The following is a 6,000-nucleotide window of genomic DNA, read 5'->3' as shown; positions in this document are numbered from 1 at the left end:
TGTGAATAGATTAATATAACGGTCTGTCTCGTCGGATGAACTCGAATCCGATTGGAAATTTGGGGGTGTTGGGTCGTGATTATCAAGAAATAAATGATTGTTGAAGAAAGGGTTCATGATTACGAAAATATAGATATATGTATGTGTTATTTGTGTGTGTGTTTTGTGAGTTCAAAGAGAAAAAAAAGGAGGATCAAATCGGCAGAAAGAAAAGAAAGAAGAAAGAGAGAGAGGAGAAAGAAACGTTGCAGGTGGGTCCCTTTGCTTTTTTTTTTTTTTTTTTTTAAGGCTGCAACGGTCAAAACAATAGGCACCCAAACCGGCACCGTGGTGCCCAAAGTGCTCCCCTCCCTACCGGTACCGGTAGGTCGGGGTGGTGTTCACACCGGTACCGGTCCCATGCCTAACCACTCCGTCCTCCCTTATGTGCTAGTATTGGGGACGTATTCAACGTTGAATACGGTACACACCATTGGGTGTGTACCGTATTGGTCGTGTATTGGGCTCCGTATTGGAGCATTCGTGGCGGTGAATACGGATGGTTTTGTTGATTTGTTTTTTTTTTCCTTTGTTAACAGCTAGTTTGCATAAAAAAATTTTTTTTTTTGAATTTAATATTTTTTTATTCAAATAACCTTTTAAACAAACACATTACTTTATTAAAACAAACACATTACATATTAAAAAAACACAATTAAAACACGAAATATTACATTTATTAATCACGTAACATTACATTACTTAACACAAACACATCACACGAAATTAAAACATTACTTAACACAAATACATTAAATAAAAATTAAACACTAGAAGAGAGTGACGGATAACGCCAGCCATAAAGGGAATCGGTCGATGAAATGTCACTGTAACCGTCATTACGGCGCTGGTATTCGTAGTGATAATCTTCCTCTTCCGATTGAAAATCGTTGACGTACTCTTTACCAGGATTAGTCTCGTATCCTTCAGGTCTCCCGTCATCGTGAATTCGGTTCTGCCCTGGAGCACATGGCCTAAGTTGTCCACTTTCGATTTGAGCCATGGTAGAATCCCATACCTCGTTCAATTCTTCATCAGTGAAGTCGTCTGTTGATTGCAGGTTTACACGGGTTGAAAATTCCGCCGTCATGATGAGATCCAGACGACGAGGATGCAGTCCTCCATGTTGAACTCGTGGTTGAATAGGTGGTAGAATGGGTGAGTGAACAGGGGTACGAGTTGGTCCGCCTCGTGCTCTGCCTCGTGTGAGTTGCCCTCGTGCTCTTCCTCGTGCTCTGCCTCGGGTGGGTTGCGGTTGTCTGATAGGACGGGTTGGTTCATTTCGTGCTCTCCCTCGCCCAAAGTTCATGGTTATAGTGTGTGGTTTGTGGATTTTGATGAAATTTTGAGTTGTGTGGTTATAGTGTGTGGTTTGTGGAATGAGAGAGTGAAGGTATTTATAGGTGAAAAATTAAAAATTTGAAAACTAGCCGTTACTGTTCAATGTACTCGTTTTTATTAATAAAATGGTATTTTGAATTATTTAGCCGTTGAGGGACTAAAAGTGATAATATATAATATTTGTGTTTATTTTATAAATTATTTTTGTGGTTTTATTTATATGTTGGAGTGTATTGGTTAGTATTGGATGTATTGGGTATTGGGTGTGAATTGAGGAAAATGTATTGAAAAGAGGTTTTGCTGATGTGACACTGTATTGGGTAGTATTGAAGAGGACCATTGGGGGTGCTCTTATGCATTGGAAATTTTCTACCGTGAGTATCAAGACTAATACAAGGCGGAAATAACTTATATGAAAACACAATAAATAATTTTTTAATTTTTATAAATTTTTTATTTAAAAAGTGATTCACAACATTTAATAAAAATGGTTAGATAGTGTATTTTCTATGTAGCCCGAATTAAAGATATAGTCATATAGGATTATTTACAAGTTACAAAGCGTGGAAATTGGAATTACATAGATTAAAATGAACTAAAAATAAGTAAATACCTTAAAGGGGGTAATACAAAAAAAATACTAATGTTAGGGGTAAAACAGTAAAGCTATAAAAAAGGTTGAAATAGTTTTTTTGGAAGATGATAACATAACACGATGACATTTGGAAAATCTTTTTAATAATAAAACTAGATTATTACAACATATATAATTAATAACCAAAAAGTTGAATAACGGATACATCATCAATTAGATATCTCGCTAAGTAAGGTTTTCGTTTATTTGGATGTCTTTCATTCCTCCAACTATGTTTGTATTGTCATTATATTTGTGTTTTAAAGTTTTGCTCGAATAATTTAATTATAAACTAAAATTACTAAGCAATTTAATTATCAATTTATATATCGCATGTTGTGTTAATCTAAGTTAAAATTATCCGGGATGGTTTTCAAAACATTGATTTAATATATATTATTAAAATTCTATATAAAAATCCTTATAACCAAATTTTGTTTGTTATATGATAAAAATTCTATAAAATATATAATTTAATAAAAAAACGTATTACATTAAAAAAATAAAATTTTATTGTAAAAAAATTAAAAATTTAATTTTAAAGATAAAAATATGTGAAATATAAAAATATTAGTTTCCATAATTATATCATTAAAAATATTAATTGTTAATGTGTACAAACTTAAATAAGAAGGTAATAATAATTTAAATTTATTAAAATAAAATTAAACCTAAAAAATTAAATAAGGTATATGATATCATCATTTGATCTAATGGTTCTAATTAAAAGTTAAACTTCATCTGAGGGTCCATACTTCTCCAATTATGAATTAAGGTTTCTCTTTTGTATATATTTAGAGACGATGAAATTTGGAAAATTCTTTTAATATAGTTTTAGGATGATTTTTGAAATAAGATGATTAATATATTTTTTTTATAGGTGATATTCAATGTCCATGCCAATTCGTGAAGTTTCTTACAATAAATTAATTTCTGATCATTTTTCTTTTTTACCAGAGTTTCCTTTACTTCAATAAATATATTTCTCATATTTATTTGTTTTATTTTTCATATTTCTATGATATATAAAATAAAAATGCTAAACGAACCTTAGAGATTCACTTATCAAGTATACAAAATTATTTTTTTCCTATCAAAAGTTCATTCTTAAGATAAGTGTACAACTATTAAATGTATTTTAACAAAACACCTTAAGGTTTCGTTTAACAAAACCTTATATAAGATAATTCATAAGTTTATACACACGCTCAAACAAATTTTATACATTATAAGTGCGAAGAAACAAATCAATCATATATGCTTTTCATAATTAATTACAAGTATATATAAATAGGGAAAATGATCCGTACTGCAGACTTTACCTAAGTTTAGGTACTGTCACATTAAAAAAAGTTACATATTAAACCTTTGAATTTGATAAACATACATACCCTTGAATTTTACATAAACCCTTCCTGAATTTTACACAATCCCTCATCCTTTACCCAACCTTTCCCCATATAAATATATAAAATACATATAATGTTTACATAAAGAAGTATGAAAATAAGTTCGCTACACCAATTTTGTCTACATTTAACATAGTTTCTTCATGTATATGGAATTTTAAAAAATAAAGTACGTGTTATAATACTTTTCTTACAATATAGTTGTTGTGTTTTTTTGTTTTACATTAAAAAAAATTAATAATATTATGATAGTGTTGTGAATCATTCAATGTTTTAATACTTGTACATAACATTTTATTCATTTTTTCAATTTTCACTATTTTTAATTACATGAAAAAGTACATGTGAATAAGGAATGTTTTTCTTATAATGTTATTTCTATTATCAAATCAATTGATTTTGGCATCTATCATATTGTTCTATACCGGAAAAAAGATGGGGATAAGAATTGAGAAAGCGAGCTTAGAAGGCATATGCTTAATCTTTTTTGAGGCAAGGTTTGTTTTTCTTTAAATTGTCTTTACTAATTAATTAAACACATCCAAATGAATCGAGGTACGTAGTGAACTTAATCTCATTCATCATAAAAACGATAGATAGATAAATACACGATCACGATAACAAAACGATCAAATACATTTTGGATTATATTAAGTTAGCTTAAAAAATACTCGTAACTTTGTAATTGTAGGTCAATATATATTTACATTAAAGATAACCATGATAGAACAAAGTACATTAATCTTGGGGCCAAACACCATGTGAAGTTGTGAATCAAGCTTCCTCTCTATTGGGAGGACATGAATAAATCAACATCGATCATTTTGCATAGATACAAAGACTTTTTGTTTAAGGTGATACAAAGACAATACCATTTTTATGTCGACATCTGCCTCCATTAAGTCATTAATCGTATCCAATCGAGTATCTTGAACCTATTTAATATGTCTTGAGAACATATCTAACTAAACTATAGTATAAACTAAAATGATCTTGAAACAAGAAGTCAAGAATATAATACTTACTATCTTAAGCAACACATATTATTCTTTCAGGCTTTCAACACCTCTTAATCTTTTCGTTCATATCTAGTAGAGTGCCTGCACCATGCGGTGACGGCGGCAGACGGTGATGGTGGACCAGTGGTGGTGTGGTGGCTAAAATCTTTCAAAGTGACCATTTTATTTATATTTATTTTATTTATTTTTTTTTGTAAAAATATTGACTTTCACAAAGTAACCAAACAAATCGTTATGATTTGATAGTTTATTTTTGTGAAAATTTGAAATTTTTTGGTTTAGAATATTAATATTTTTCAATTACAATGCAAATAACATGTATATTTCTCTAAACTAAAACATGCATAACGCAAAATATACATTTAATACTCCGTATTCAACATATAGATGCGGAAAATCTCATGGATGTGACCACATTCAATAAACACAATGTAATGGGCTTATCAAGTCAATTTTAATATTTGGCATATATACTTGCCATTATTTTAATTTAGAAAATTGAACTTTTGTCATTATCATTGTCTAAAAATTATTTTTCGAACGATATATTTCACGTTATAACTTGCTTCACATACATTTATCTCTTTCGAGACTAAGCACACTTTTTGAATAGTAGCTAGCTCGATACCACTGGTGTAGAGATGTAGTTGATTCTTTTGATATTTATCCATAATTTTTATGAATTTGTTGTGACTATCTATTATTAAACATTTTTGGGAGAAACAATATTTCCCCGAGGTGCTATCAAATTTCAAGTGAGACCATAATCAATATTCATTTGATACTTGTTCATATGGGATGTCTAGATTGACATAACTATTTACTTAATCATAACCGCATAGATAGATTGATCGGTGTGGCTTTCTGATGATGACATGATGGTATATTACCGTCAAAAATAGATCTCAAGGAGATAGTGGTGGATCGGATATATCATATGGGATGCATTGTTAATTTGTACACTTTGTATAAAAGTTATACAACTTGATAAATAAATCAAGAGTTGTAATACATATGTCACCTCCGGATAATGATATATCTTTTTTTGTTCATCAAAGGTTTTGCTAGTTTAAAACTTTAGATAAAAGGCTATATCCAATGTTAAAGACGTCTTTAAGTGTCCTTGAGCTGCCACATTATATCATTACCAATCCTTATACATCTTTATAAATCCTTCAAATCCTATAATTTTATCTCCAACCATACAAACATTAGTTTTAGACGTCTTTGAGCTGCCACGCCATATCATTACAAATCCTTATACATCTTTATAAATCATTCAAATCTTATAATTTTATCTCCAACCATACAAACATTAGTTTTAGACAAGCTTCAACGGTAAAGGATATATAAGGACATTTAGGCGCAGCCTAAGATTTGACGATCTTCACTTTATTGAGAAAGAAAGCCTATAACTTAGGCTATTACTAGGCCGGGCTGGCAAAATGCGTTGGTGGGCAAAACCCTTCTGACAGATGCCCACGTATATATTGAAGCCCATTGTCAAAGCCCACAAGAGAGAACTCTCATGCTGATGATTGTTGTCCAATGGCCCATC

The sequence above is a fragment of the Erigeron canadensis genome, chromosome 5 (genome assembly GCF_010389155.1).
Source record: "Erigeron canadensis isolate Cc75 chromosome 5, C_canadensis_v1, whole genome shotgun sequence".
Classification (NCBI taxonomy): Eukaryota; Viridiplantae; Streptophyta; class Magnoliopsida; order Asterales; family Asteraceae; genus Erigeron; species Erigeron canadensis.
Note: the sequence above shows the minus strand (reverse complement) of the source record.